The sequence below is a fragment of the Rhinolophus sinicus genome, chromosome 14 (assembly GCF_057876585.1).
Source record: "Rhinolophus sinicus isolate RSI-liver-muscle chromosome 14, RSI-T2T, whole genome shotgun sequence".
Classification (NCBI taxonomy): Eukaryota; Metazoa; Chordata; class Mammalia; order Chiroptera; family Rhinolophidae; genus Rhinolophus; species Rhinolophus sinicus.
In genome coordinates this window covers 170,588,737-170,604,706 of record NC_142514.1, presented here as the reverse complement: position 1 = coordinate 170,604,706, position 15,970 = coordinate 170,588,737, and the positions used below count along the sequence as shown (strand labels likewise).

General features: G+C 33.9%; 1 protein-coding gene across 12 annotated transcripts in view; it reads left to right on the top strand.

The window, feature by feature from the left end:
- The window catches only part of LRRC4C (leucine rich repeat containing 4C), a 1,083,645-nt gene that overhangs the window by 417,413 nt on the left and 650,262 nt on the right, over positions 1-15,970 (top strand). For all 12 annotated transcript variants that reach the window (XM_074336244.2, XM_074336243.2, XM_074336242.2 and 9 more), the window contains one exon: positions 8,401-8,486. The gene's annotated coding sequence lies outside the window, so the exon portion shown is untranslated. The remainder of the gene's footprint in view (positions 1-8,400; positions 8,487-15,970) is intronic.

Sequence of the window (15,970 nt, the reverse complement as noted above, 5' to 3'; positions counted from 1 at the left end):
TTAGCACTTAACGTAATACTTGGTACTTAGTAGATATTAAATGAGCATTTGGATAAATGCATACTAAAAGCATGACCTTATCTAACATGAGTTTATTTAGATCAAAACAAACAAAAAAAACTGTGTCTGCTTCTCAGTTAACACTGCCAATCAGTGTGAAGATACTGGGCAGTTAGCTTAGGGTCACTAATGCTAGGCTTGTTTCACTGTATTACCGTTTAGCTTCTATACACCCAAAATATTTCCTTGAGTTCAGATGAGTTTTCTTGCTTATGAACTCAATTTAACTAAACTTGAACTCTTGAAATCTCACTGAATATCTCTCATCACTAAATGAAGCAGCCTTGATTAATCACTCTGAGCATTTCAAAATATTCTGTCAGTTAACCTATATTTAACATAAGCATGTGTAAAATCTATATGAGAGTACTCATTAGTAGGAAAGCATATTCTTGGAGAGGTATAAAATTAGACAATAATTCTCTTAATATTTCGAGATGGGGGATATAGAACGTTTCTATTTATTACTGGTAAGTTCTTTACAAACCTGTTCTGATCCATGCAATAATAGAATGCATTAGTATTTTTTTTTTCTTTTTTAAGTTATATATTACTTATGGTTTTATTTTTGCTAAAAAGAAAAATAATAATTAAATTCTCTTTATAATTGAATTTTCTCTTTACACAAATTATACTGGGTTGGCAACCTAACTCTAAAATCCTACATCATTGATTGACTCCAGGCAATTTTATTCTTTGTTTCATTCCATTTTTCACAGTTGCGATCTCTGCTAGAAATTTTTCATGTGTAATCTCCTAAATATGGTTTGTGTTATTCTTGTATCATGGATAATGATAGTAATAAACATCATTTACCGAGGGTATATTATGTGCACCAAAAATTATGCATTAAATGCTGTTATTCCCATCTTCCAAATGAGATGCTAAAGATAAAAAAGTAAAGTAACATGGAGGATATTGTACAACTAAGATCATCAGTGGCTTGAACACTGCTCTGCATGATTTTTGGACCATCTAATCTTAGTTTAATTGTGTAGTATTTCACTGTAAAGTGTGAACATTAGTCTATGAACGATTGTTAATATTAAATTAAAAGCATGCAATGCTCTTCTAAGAACTCTGCTGTTTATCCTACAAGCAATAGAGAGACACTTGGGTTTTTATGCAGAGGAAAATAATAAAATTCAGTATGTACTTTAAAAGAAAACATATGAAAAGTAGACAGTGTGAATGATGCTAACTAAAACAAAAACAAAACAAAACAGGGAGATGTGGAAGCTGGCTACTGACAGTGTCTAAGCAAGTAGTGATTAGGGTCTGATATAAGAATGAACTGGGATGTGAATGGGAGGGGAGGATTGGAGAAACACTACTAAACTCAGGGGCCCAGTAATGTATGAACTGTGGGCCTTGGATCACGTTGCTTAGCTATCATACATATGTTTATTTCTCTGTAAAGTGGAGATAAAGTCTTTTTACAAGTATTACCATGAGCTTCAAATAATAGCATGTTATCATATACTTACTTGTATGGTACATACTATGAGTCCAGGCATTTTCATAAGCACTTATACAGGCATACCTTATTGTGTGCTTCACTTTATTGTAGTTTGCAGATATTTTGCTTTTTACAAATTGAGAATAATACTGTCCACCAGCAAAGAGATTATGACTTGTTGAAGGCTCAGATAATGGTTAGCATTTTGTTAGTAATAAAGTATTATTTTTTATTTAAAGTATGGACACTATTTTTTTAGAAATAATGTTATTACACACTTAATAGACTACAGTGTAGTGTAAACATAATTTTTAGGTGCCCTGGAAAACCCAAACAAACAAGAAAATTGTGTGCCTCACTTTACTGCAATTCATTTTATTGTGGTGGTCTGGAACCAAGCCCACAAAATCTCTAAGATATGCCTGTACTAAGAATTCACTTCTCACAGAAACTCCAAGAGCTAAATACTATCATTAGTATAGTTTTACAGATGAGAAAACTGAAGCACAGTAAGGTGCAGTAAAAAGTGATTGAGCGGTGGTGACATAGATTAAAATAATAGCCTGTATAATGTATCTGATATATAGTTGGTGTTTTAGAAATGACTATATTAGCCACCTGAATTAATGTCCTGACACGTAGAACCAAATCTGACTCCTTTTTATAGCAGGGTAATCTAGCGCTTGGTGTGAACTAAATTTTGATTGGATCTCCATGGACATAGCACAGGTACCGTTCCTGGGGCTGGTGATCTGGTGGTGAACCAAAAAAGCTCCTGACTTCATGACATTTCCTTTCATCTGGAACAGATGTTCTGATGACTAGGTGACTGCATGAAAGGAGCAGAACTGGAAAACTATTTCTAAATTATTTTCTACAACACACACACACACACACTTTTTCCTGGATACATTTACTCAGAAAGTTTCCACAGAAACAAGACTCTGCAAACTTTTCCCGCTTTACCAAGGTCTAGGGGAGCACATGTGTTTCCGATGCTTTCTGGAGCCCTTCCCCTTTTCATAGAGTTAAACTCTGGACTGTTACACGTCCAAAGCTAGCTACAAACTGGCCTCTTATTTTCTGTTAAATTCTCAGCAATTAAAATAGTGCCTAAAACATTGAGCACTTAAATAATGTGTGTTGAATTAATGGAAGATTGAATAAATAGATAAAGGCACTTTTCATTTTTTAGACTGTTCATTACTTACATAAGGTAAGATGGTTTTAGAGGAAAAACTTCAGTACTTAAGAATTAATTATAGAATTTAACAGAAAATGTTGGCATGTATGCTAATATGTATGGTTGTGCAAAGAAGATACAACAATTTAAAAGTGGTTCTGCAAAGTCATTTATAACAAGTATTGAGGACTTAATTTTTGGCTAAATTCATGTGAGCACCAAAACTATAGCATTTGTTTGAACTTCAGAAGTGTCATCATGCCATGAAGTTTTAAAAATTAAATTGGACTTTCAAAATTCATCTCATAAACGGATTCATGAAACTATGAATTGTTCAGTATAAATCTGTCACTCAGTCTTCCACTATGTCCAAGAAGTCTTGAGAAAATTGTCCTATGTTCTTCATCTTGTCTTATATATGGACACATATATAGCATATACATAATTATAGAATATATGTTATTTTGAATTTCCTCTTTTAACTTGTATTATTCCATATGCAGGTATATCATGTTTCCCAAAAAATAAGGCCAGCTGAACAATAAGCTCCAATGCATCTTTTGGAGCAAACAATTAATATAAGACCTGGTATTCTATTCTATTCTATTCTATTCTATTCTATTCTATTCTATTCTATTCTATTCTATTCTATTCTATTCTATTCTATTCTATTCTATTATAAAATAAAGACCTGGTTTTATGTTATAGTAAAATAAGACTGGATCTTATATTAATTTTTGCTCCAAAAGATGCATTAGAGCTGATTGTCCGGCTAGGTCTTATTTTGGGGGAAACATGGTATATGGCACTATGTAATTATATGAGTATAATTTTAGTATCTGGATGATATTTTCTCTACATGCCCCAACCCTATGCAGCCACATACTGACTTACCTCCAGTAGAGTTGTGGAATTTTATCATTTCTGGATTGTGTCTAAAAACATACATTTACAAGATAGCATCATTACATTGTAGCACGTTCTCATTAGAGAAGAACTTGAAGTTCGTACAATTACATAATTCTCTCCATTTAAGGATATAGACACACAAACTGAGGGGGCTGTTGGTGGCAGAACAGCCTGGTGAGAAGAATGGTAGGGTACCAGGTGGACGTTCTTCAGCTGTGGTAGTAATTATATGCTAAGACCATCACATAACTCCATTGTGCTTCAGTTTTCTCAAGTCTGCCTCACTTAGATTATATTTTTAGGAACATCACCTTTATCTATCTAAGATGACTTACCTGGCTCAAATTAACCAATGGCACTTCTAAGCCAGTCTGTACAATACAGAATCAAATCAAGTAACACACTTAGATGATATCTAGTACATCGTATATTCAACGTCTGCTACCTGCTGCTGTGATTACGATTATAAGGATGGTGATCTGTACCAAGTCTCCCTGGTGTGGCACAGGCATACTCTAAAACTGTTCCTTGGTTTGTTGTCAGGTAGAGTGAATTATTGGTAAGATGTCCTCATCCATTTCTTGGAACGTTTGTCTGTGACACTTCAGAGTCGTTGTAGTACTCTCATCCAAATGAAGAAAGAACAGAAGGAGATTATTCCATTCCATTCCATTCCATTCCATTCCATTCCATTCCATTCCATTCCATTCCATTCCATTCCATTCCATTCCATTCCATTCCATTCCATTCCATTCCATTCCATTCCATTCCATTCCATTCCATTCCATTCCATTCCATTCCATTCCATTCCATTCCATTCCATTCCATTCCATTCCATTCCATTCCATTCCATTCCATTCCATTCCATTCCATTCCATTCCATTCCATTCCATTCCATTCCATTCCATTCCATTCCATTCCATTCCATTCCATTCCATTCCATTCCATTCCATTCCATTCCATTCCATTCCATTCCATTCCATTCCATTCCATTCCATTCCATTCCATTCCATTCCATTCCATTCCATTCCATTCCATTCCATTCCATTCCATTCCATTCCATTCCATTCCATTCCTTCATTCATTCCTGGCCAGAATAGCTGTTTATTGGAAGGAAACAGGAGGAGGACATGGGTCCATTAATCTACGCCCCCTTTGGCCTATGCACGATTACTACTTATAGTATATTCTCAACTGATTCTTTTTAAGTGACTCAAGAAGTGGCACTTCTAATTAGATTGATATTCATCATAACTATTTTATTGGTTCTTGGTAAACACAGAGTGAATTACTGCTATTACTCTCCAACATTTCAATGAGTTACTTCTCAGAAGCAATTACAAAGAAGAGTGGATTACTGAGGAGATTGAATGCTTCTTAAGTAATTAGGTACTAAAAGTAAGTGGGTCCTAAAAATGTTACAGTAGTATCAGTTACTGTTTTTTAACTCATTATTAGGCTTCCAGATGCTATCTGGGCTTCCTCAGTTAGGTGTAAAAGTGATTGACATTTTGGCACTCTGCTGTATTATCTACAAATGATATATTCTGGGGGCATAATGTACAACATGAAGACTATAATTAGCAATACTGTATATTTGAAAGTTGCTAAGAGAATATATCTTAAATGTTCTCATCACAAGAAAAAAATATAACACTGAGATGATGCTCATTAACTAAAGTTTTTGTGGTAATTATTTTGCAAACTATACATATATCAAATCATTATGTTGTACACCTTAGAGTTATGTAGTATTATGTCAGTTATATCAATACAACTGGGGGAAAATGAAAACCATGAATTTTAATTTAAGTTAGTTTTGTGTCACGCAGCCACCTAGGTTGGCATCTCAATTTCACTATTTCCTAGCTGTGTGTCCTTATGCAAATTGCTTAATCTCCCTATGCCCATTTTTTTTCCCATTTTTAGATGGAGATGATTTGGATTTAGATGTGGGTGTTGCACCTACACAGGGTTATTTTGTGAATTAAATGAAATAATATAGGGAATCACCTAGAGTTCTACCTGATGTTTAGTAAATTTATAGTAAGTACTCAGAACTCTTAGATATTACTGTTGTCATTATCAATGTTATTATTAGATTATGACATATTTTCCTGACTCTGTAAATCAGGAAAATGTAAATGGCCTATTTTTAGGTTTTACTAATAGTTAATATAGTAGAAAATAGCCTACTTTGCTTTTTATTTATTTTTAAAAATGTTTTTCAATTACGTTTAACATACAGTATTATATTAATTTTGAATATACAACATAGTGATTAGATATTGTATAGTACCTAATGAAATGATCACCTTAATAAGTATAGTGCCTATCTGACAGCATACATAGTTATTACCATATTATTGACAGTATTACCTATGCTGTACTTTACATCTCCATGACTATTTTCTAACTACCAATTTGTACTTCTTAATCCCTTCCCCACCTTCATCCATCCCCCCAGCCCATCTCCCATCTGGCAACCATCAAAATGTTCTCTTTGTTTGTGAATTTGTTTCTTTATTCATTTATTTTTGTTTTCTAGATTCCACATATAAGTAAAATCATATGGTATTTGTCTTTGTCTGGCTTATTTCACTCAGCATAATACCCTCTAAGTCCATCCATGTTGTTGCAGATGACAAGACTTCATTCTTTTTTATGGTTGTGTAATATTCCATTGTATATATGTAACACTTCTTTATCTAATTGTCTATTGGTGACACTTAGGTTGCTGCCATATCTAGTCTATTGTAAACCGTATTGCAATGAACATATAGATTCCTATGTCTTTTCAAATTAGTATTTTGGGTTTCTTTGTATAAATACTAAGGTGTTCACTTTTAAATAGGGCTGACAGAGAAGCCTTCACTAAGAAAATGAATGCATTTCAGGAAAGACCCAGTGGAGATGTGTAGGAGGTTTATCTGGGTCAGCAGAAGAACATTTCAGGGAGACGGAATAGGAGAAGCAACACCCAGGGGATGAAACATGCCTGGGATATTTGAACAATGGGGCAGGACGCCACTGTGGTATGAGCAGAGTGAACAAGGAAAGGAGGTCTGAGTGCTACCACAGGAGCAACTCATGTAAAATTTTACCAAATCTTTTAGCTTTTTATTTTGGCTTTTATTAGAATGAGATGGAAGCTACCAAAAATTTTTGAGCAGACAAGAGACTTAATCTGATTAACTTTTTAATCGAATCATTCTGGCTGCTACTTGGAGAATAGACCAAAGGAAGGGATAAAGTAAAGTAAGAGTCCATGGCAATAATCTTAATACAGTTTATAGTAGTTTATACCAATATAGTAGAATTAGAGATGGAAAAAAAAAGTGGTCACATTTTAGATATATTTTGAAGTTAGCACCATTCAGATTTGTTAACATACTTGATATGGCGTATGGGAGAGAAGATGACTGAGATTTTTGGAATTTGAAATTGGTAGGATGAAATAGCCTTATCTTGGTAGAAATTATACAAGGAGAAAATTGGTGGTGGCAGGGAGCTCAGTTTTGAATATGCTAATTCTAAATTGCCTGTTAGCATTCTAAGTGGGTCTATAAAGTACACAGTTGCTTGTAAGTATCACACTCATGCAGAGGTTTGGGCTAAAAATAAAAAATAAAAAATTGACAATCCCAGGTGTATAGATGATATGTATAGTCATAAACCTAGATTGAATCAAAGGGAGTTAGTCTAATAGAAAATAGGAGATGTGCAAGATGTGAGCCATGGTATAGTGTATTGTGACAAGGCTAGGACGATGAGAGAATTTTGGAGGAGACCAGGTATAATCAATTTAAGGAGGAAAACTAGAGAGAATGATGCTCTGGACGCCATATAAGAAAAAGTATTTTAATTGATAAGAAATATAAAATTGGTATAGTGAAAAGCCCTGACTATTGCATTATTAAATGGCTGATTCACTCCAAGATAGAGCAAGTAACAATTGTATATTATATTTAAATGTCCATTATGTGTGTAGAGTAGATGGTGATTTAAGAAGAAAAAAACAAAAAACAAAAAACTCTCACAGATAAAACATAAATCTCACAGATAAAATATTCTCCATCTTCAAGGCTGAAAGGTAGGGAGATAGGATTAGGAACACTGGCTTAATTCTCATAATAAATGATATGCAGCAATCTGTGGGAATACAGTGAGATAGAGATTAATTTTGATGGGCGGATTCAGGGGGTGAAGGTCATATTTGAGCTGGGTATTGAAGAATGACTATGAGTTTGCTGAGTGGGAAATGGGAATGGACAAAAGAATAGTATTATTTCAGGTAGATAAGATGGCATGAGCAATGACATAGAGGAATGAAAAGGCAAAGCCTGTTCAGGAATAAGGAATAAATTCACTTGACTAAAATAAAGTCTACAAAGAAAGATGGGGATAAAATAGCTACAGCTGTAGACACACATTTTTTCCTTTATAAAAAAATCTTGCTCTACAAGATTTTCCTACAATAGGAAGAAAAATTTGGTAAAGAGATATATATTTTTCTACAATATAAATAAAAATTTGGTAAAGAGAGATATTTATCTAGAACTAAATATTATGATTACTGTAATTTTTTTAAAAGCCTTTTATATTCTTGGAAAAGCCTCAAGCATGACATATTATAAAATGAATATACTCTTAGATAAATATATAGAAGTATAAATTGTTCCCTCTAGGTTACTCTATTAAGTAGATTTTAATTTCAAATAATTTTGCTTGGGCTATTTTCTAACTTCCTTAAGTGTAATGCCATATTTTAATGTTATCTCTTTCCTAGAAATGGTTCTCTGTATTTCAAGGCTGCAAGATCACCCAATAAGAGTGGGGCCCAATGAGCTGGAACATCTGACACACTGAATGAATGTGAGTACAACGTGACTATCTTTAAGAAAAAAAAGTAGAAAGAAAATTGTCTCATATGTACTTAAAGTACCTTGGAGTAGACTGAATTTAATTAATTAATATGGTTGATGGTTGAATCCTTGGCCTGAGCGAGCTCTCCCTGGTAAGACTGGGGACTGTGTATGAACCCGTTCCAGGGCCGTTTCTCCTCTAAGCACACACATTGTATTTTTGCCTGGAACCACTTTGTCGTTCATAGCAGCTATGCTTCTAATAAAACTTTGAAATCTGGTTTTCTGACCGCCACTGCATATATTCCCACTTATTCTACTCCCTGACTCTGACTGAACTCATTCTTTATCCCACTTTGGTCATCCTCTATCATTCTGATCTCCTGGATGCCACATTAATTTTATTTACCTCCCTAAATCCAAAGTCAGCCAATTGCATTGGATTCTCTCTAACCTTCTTGTTTGCTATCAGTTTTATCCCCTGCATACTTACCTTGCCAGTTGCCAAGTTGATGCTTATTTGTGTAATTATTTGATTGGTTTCTGTATCTGTCATTAGCTCAAATGCTCCATGCAGGCAAGGATCAGGCATATAAAAGACATATAAAAGACATTCAACATTTCCATGCTGCCAGACCCTACCTGGTCCTGAGTGGAATCCCAGCCCTTTCGTGGTTGTTGAAAATCTCTACTCTTCTTAAACTCAAATCTTCCCCAGACTTTCTCAGTTTCAGATGAAACAACTTTCTGCTTTCTAGAAAAGATGAGGAAATTTGATGTGTATCTATCTATTGTTTATTTTTTGTTTCCCAAAATAATAGATTTTGATCCTAACATTTTGTATTTCCTTATCAACTTTATTAAATCAGCTATTCATCCTGATTTTCATTTGTCCATTTCCCATGTTCCTTTCATGCAGGCAAAACCCAAACATGCTGATGTTTACCTTATCCTGGGAAAAAAATTCAACCATTTCAAATCACATCGAAACAAGCATTCATCTCACTGTTCTCATTTTCCCCTCTAACTTAGACTCCTCTTCCCCATTCAGACTTTGCTATAGAGCTGTTAATGTACTTTGCCAATTTGTGGGATGTTCCACAAGAAAAGGGGCTATTTTTATTTTGTTATACAGTACATTTTCAGTACCTACTGTGTTTCCCCGAAATTAAGACCTATCCAGACAATCAGCTCTAATGCGTCTTTTGGAGCAAAATTTAATATAAGACCCAGTCTCATATTATATTATGTAAGACCCGGTATTATATTATATTATATTATATTATATTATATTATATTATATTATATTATATTATATTATATTATATTATATTATATTATATTATATTATATTATAGACCCGGTCTTATATTATATTGTATTATATAAGACCCGGTCTTATAGTAAAATAAGACCGGGTCTTATATTAATTTTTGCTCCAAAAGATGCATTAGAGCTGATTGTCCGGCTAGATCTTATTTTTGAGGAAACACAGTAGCACAATATCCAAAACGGTAGGGGCTCAATAATTAAGTGAGTTAATTTTAGATACCCTTTTACTTACCACTCTTTATCTGAGTGTTAAAATTTTGCTTTAAGCACGACTGAAATTGCTCTTACCAAGATAATAACTAAGCACAACATCTCCCCTCTCTGTTATTCAATCATGGCCACATTTCAAATTCTCTTAAATCTCATATCATAATTTATCTAAATTACTGTGAACTTTGTGTATGCCTCATCACTTCATCAGAGTCAGCCCCTTGAGGTCAGGACGATGAACTTCCTTATTTCTTTAGGCCCACAACACATTTTATTTTATAATTGTTTTTATTAAAATACAGTTGTCATGCAGTATTGTATTAGGTTCAGGTGTACAGCATAGTGATTTGACATTTATATACCTTATGATGTGACCACCACGATAAATAAGCCTAGTATCTATCTGTCACTGTGCAAAATTACTGTGATATTATTGGCTATATTCCCTGTAATGTACACTATATCCTCATGGCATATTCATTTTATTTTATTTTTTAAAAGTGAAAGCTCAAAGTCTGTGTGTTTTATTTGTTTGTTTTATTCTTTAGATTTCACATATAAGTGAGATCGTATGGTATTTGTCTTTCTCAGTCTGACTTATTTCACTTAGCATAATATTCTCTAGGTCCAGCCATATTGTCACAAATGGTAAGATTTCGTTCTTTTTTATGGCCAGTTAGTATGCCATTGTATATGTATACCAACTGTTTATCTAGTCGTCTACTGATGGGCACTTATGTTGTTTCCATATTTTGGTTATTGTGAATAGTGCTTCAGTGAACATAGGAGTGCGTATATCTTTTCAAATTAGTGGTTTAGATTTCTCCAGATAAATACCCAGAAGTGAAATTGCTGGGTCATAAGGTAGTTCTATTTTTAATTTTTTGAGGAACCTTGAACCTTTCCCATAGTGGCGACACCAATTTGTAATCCCACTAACAGTGCACCAGGGTTCCCTTTCTCCACATCTTTGCCAACCCTTGTTGTTTGTTGATTTATTGATGATAGACATCCAGACAGGTGTCTCATTGTGATATCTCATTGTGGTTTTCATTTGCATTTCTCTGATGATTAGTGACATTGAGCATCTTTTCATATGCCTATTGGCCATGTGATGCCTTTTTTGGACAAATCTCTATTCATGTTCTCTGCCCCTTTTAAAAATTGGTTTCTTTGCTTTTCGGTGTTGAGTTGTATAAGTGTTTTTTTAATAAATTTTGGATAGTAACCTCTTATCAGATGTATCACTGGTGAATATCTTCTCTCATTCAGTAGGCTGTCTTTTTGTTTTGATTTTTTCTGTGCAAATCTTTTTAGTTTGATGTAGTCTCATTTGTTTATTTTTCATTTTGTTTCCCTTGCCTGAGGAGAGAGATCAGAAAAAATATCACTTAGACCGATATCACAGAGTGTACTGCCTATGTTTTCTTGTAGGAGTTTATGGTTTCAGGTCTTATATTTAAGTCTTTAATTCATTTTTATTTTATTCTCATATATGGTGCAAGAAGGTGATCCAGTTTCATTTTTTTGCATGTATCTGTTTAGTTGTCCTAGCACCACTTATTGAAGAGACTGTTTTTACCCCATTGTATATTCTTACCTCCTTTGTCATAGATAAAATGACCACATAGGCATGAGTTTATTTCTGGGCTCTCTATTCTGTTCTAATGATTTATGTGTGTATTTTTGTGCCAGCACCATACTGTTTTAATTGTTATAGCCCACAATTCTTAACAAAGGCTTACTAATCAGTAATTCTAATGAGTTGAATTAATACCTTTAAGTACTGAAGGATCCTCTAAAATTGCTCTGACCACATTAGCATTACCTTTGCTAAAATAGTTTGTCCCTGAAATAAAAATGTGAAAATTTAATGGGTTAGTCTGTTATAAACCATTTCAAATTATTAAAGTAATCATTTTAAAAACAGTCTGCTGAATGAGCTATACCTGTGTTTCATATTATGATCTATTTATTTAAATAATTTAAAATATCTATCTATATGTATGTTATACACATATGAACATACGCGGTCTGACAATTACATTTGTGAACTCATCCTAGAAAACGTGCTACATACCTCATTGCAGAATATCACTATGGTCACCTTCAAAGTACTCCCCTTAGGAAGCTATGCACCGAGGCCAGCGCCCAGTCCACCCTTCAAAGCAGTTTTGGAACTCTTTTTCTAGAATGGCCATCAGAGCTGTCGTCGTATTACCCTTGATGTCCTGAATGTCATCAAAATATCTTCCTTTCAATATTTGCTTTATCTCTGGGTAAAGTAAGAAGTCATTGGGGGCCAGATCAGGTGAGTAGGGAGGGTGTTCCAATACAGCTATTTGTTTACTGCCTAGAAACTCCCTCACAGACTGTGCTGTGTGAGTTGGTGCCTTGTCGTGATGCAAAAGCTATGAATTTTTGGCAAAAATTTCAGGTCATCTGACTTTTTCACACAGCCTTTTCAGCACTTCCAAATTGTAAACAAGGTTAACTGTTTGTCCAGTTGGTACAAATTCATAGTGAATAATCCCTCTGATATCAAAAAAGATTAGCAACATCATTGCAACAAGTTCACGAACTTAATTGTCCGACCTCATACACATACTCACATTAAAAATTATTGGTAACCACTTGATAAAAGAATATCCATTGGTTACATTTTTTTTAAGAAATAAAATCCTTTCGAGGTCCTTTAAATGCACCCAGTAAATGCACACAAGAATAGATAGGAAATCTCAGAAACTATTTTAGGAACCTGAGCAGACTCTTAGGAATTACTTCATACTCACCTTCCCTGTGTATTAATTTTTGCCTTACCAAAATAGGTTCTTTTTTTTTTTTTATCCTGTTTATTCTCTTTTCCCTCCAATTCGTATGGATCAGCAGCCTGCATTGAGTGTATTTGCCCCAGGTTTGATCTCCAAAGACGCTTTTGGGACACTATTTCCAGTATTACCCATGGGCTGCATGTACTGAAACCCATTGATTGAAGTTTTCCAACCAGGTACCTTGCTCAGGCCTTCGGGAGATCTTACATTTAGTGAAAAGGGATCAGGCCAATGCACAGTGATTATTCGGTAGCTTGTGGGCCAAATGATTTATTGTTTAATTAACTTTTCTTTTTTTTAATTAGTTTTAACTTTATATAAAGATAAATAATTTATTGAAGAAAATAATTTGTTTTTCTCACAGCAAAACATCTTGAATGTTACCCATGTGCTGACTTAGAATTTGAATTCTATTTCTTGTATGATGTTCACTCCTGTGATTGCTGTTTATCAGGGACATCTGCAAAATTTAAATAATTCTCAACACAAAACGTTTTAAAATTTAGCATCGGTAACAATTCAGAAAGGCTTACTGATGTTCACTTAATTTGGGAGGTCTTTCAGTTTGTAATGTAGTAACTTGAATAACTGTATAACCTATGCCTCTTCTGTAATTATTTGGTTCATTTTTCAGCCAATCTCTGCAACTCTATATGTATATAATGTACCAGAGATACTAACCTAGAGGGACCTGAAATTCTGTTACATTTCCTCTCTGGGCTCCATTTAGTTATTCTGTCAGATATCTTTCATTTGTTCCCTCTATGCTGACCTCTGTCCCGCAGGCTGACCTGTTAAGGATAGGTCAATGGGCTACAGTCCTTTCTTTGACCAATGGGGAGGCCCAACAAGAGATAATAAGAAAGGAAAAATGAGATCACAATATTCATTCCCTGGGATTCCGCTCCATGAGTTCATCTCAAGCTGGATGGATCCCTTAGGCAAAGGTCTGTTTCTTTCCTAGTTACCTTTATGTGTAACATATGTACACACTGTCGACCTGAACAGCTTCCTTTCCTACTTACTCCCTTCTGACCTAGAGGTCAGTGACTCCTTTTTTCTTACTAGCTCAAAGTTCTGCACCCTGGTTCCTTTACTCCTCGTTACCTCTTTGTAAATAGCCCCCTTTAAAAAAAATATACACTCCTCAAATTATCTGAGTCTGAGTGTGCCAACTATTTCCTGTCAGAACTCGGGTATGTCTTTCTTTGAGGTACCTTTATTAGTATCCTATGCACTACAACTTTGCAAAATGTTCAGTGATTCAGCAGAACAACAAATTAAAGTATATAGGTAATAGGCATGAACAACTTGTTAATACAAGAAAGAGGTCTTGAGAAAATATGATAAAATATTGCATTAGCATTGTTAGTTGTTTCCTTCTATACATTTAGATTGACTCCAAAACAACATTTAGGAATTGAGTTGTTAGAAGGTTACAGTATCATTTCCTGTGTACTTCTTTTTTCTGTGCATGGGCAGCACTGAAGTTGTATTGAATCTCTCAGGATATGCAAATCAAATTTTTACCCATTTAATTTTTCCTTTTAGAAGGTGTTAGAAGTTAATTGACTGATATGGCCCATAGTTGAGCTAGTTGAGATATTGATGAAGGGATTAATTGGTATGAGTGGTGATATTTACCAAAAAAGAATTTGGGCTATATTTTTGTTGTTGGCATTCAACAAGTTAAGAGTTTTCTTTCTTTTCTTTCCTTCCTTCCTTCCTTCCTTCCTTCCTTCCTTCCTTCCTTCCTTCCTTCCTTTCTCTCTTTCTTCTTCTTTTTTAATGATTTCCTTCCTTCTTTTTCATTTTTAAAGAGGAGATGTTTAAACGCAACAGAATTGGATGTCTTCCATCTAAGAAGAACTCAAATGACAAAAATGCTTTTTAATTCAATTACACAAATTAGCCTCTAAATATTTTTTAATGACTGTGTTAAAGGAGAGATAGAGTTCTTCATGCTAAACTTAATACTGTATATAATCACCCGCCAAAATTTTTCCAGAACATTTGGGTATTTGAAATTTAGTTGCTGCTTTTAAGTTATAAAAAAAATTATAGGCCTATTAAGGAAAGCATGAGAAATTGAGGGAAAAATGTTTATCATTCTAACCAGAACTTTTGTAATTTTAGGACATTTACCTCTATTTTCTCATATAGTTTTAATCTTAGTGCACTATCTTTGCATCCATAGGTCAACGATTTTACCAAATTCCTAATAGTTTTATAATAATTAATTTTAGATCTCTTTAAGAAAACTACTTGGCACACAGAGTAAATGTTCAATAACGTTAGTGATAATTTAATGAAACATATTTAATGCAGTTTTAAAATGAGAGATTGCTTCAATTATAATGACTTTTTTCAATATACACCTACTTCCATATTGTCAATTCTAAGTTGCATAATTTTTTTTCAAAAATTTCCAAGCACATTTTATAAAACTGCAATACAGTTTAATTTTCAGCATAGTGTTCTTTTATGTAGCACATAAAATAGCAAGGAGTCCATGATACCTTAATATTTTTATTTCTGAGACTAGATTATCAGATATTGGAATGTGTGTGTGTGTGTTTCTGTTTCTGATGAACTATTATAACTCATCACGTACATGTCATCTGCAAGTCCTTTTTATTTTAAACCATAAAAGTTGCTACAAATCCCATAAAATTCAGGTAGTAAAACAAAAAGAAGTGGTTAATTTCACTAATTGAGTTTTAGGGCTTCAAATAAATATTTTTTACTACATTTTCCTTTTACTTTTCAATGTTTGAAGTCATGAATATTTGTGTCTAGTTACAAAGAAAAAAATATTTACCCTGATTCCTTAGAAAAAAGTATTAAAAACAAATGAAAAGTTTTTTTCCCACTCTGAGACGTTTTCTTTTTAAAAATGAGTACGTAGTGGTCTAACCCACGTACTTCTCCCAGTGATTAGGCAGAAATCGAGTTCTGTGAGGAACACCAATGTGAACTATATAGTATGTCAAAGAGATGTCTCTGAGTACTTCCCACTTGCAGACAAAAACATTATTCAGTTATAATAATAGAAATTACATTGTAATCAATAAGCCCTTTGCTATTAATCCATTTTTGACTGCCTGAAGAGGTTTTAATA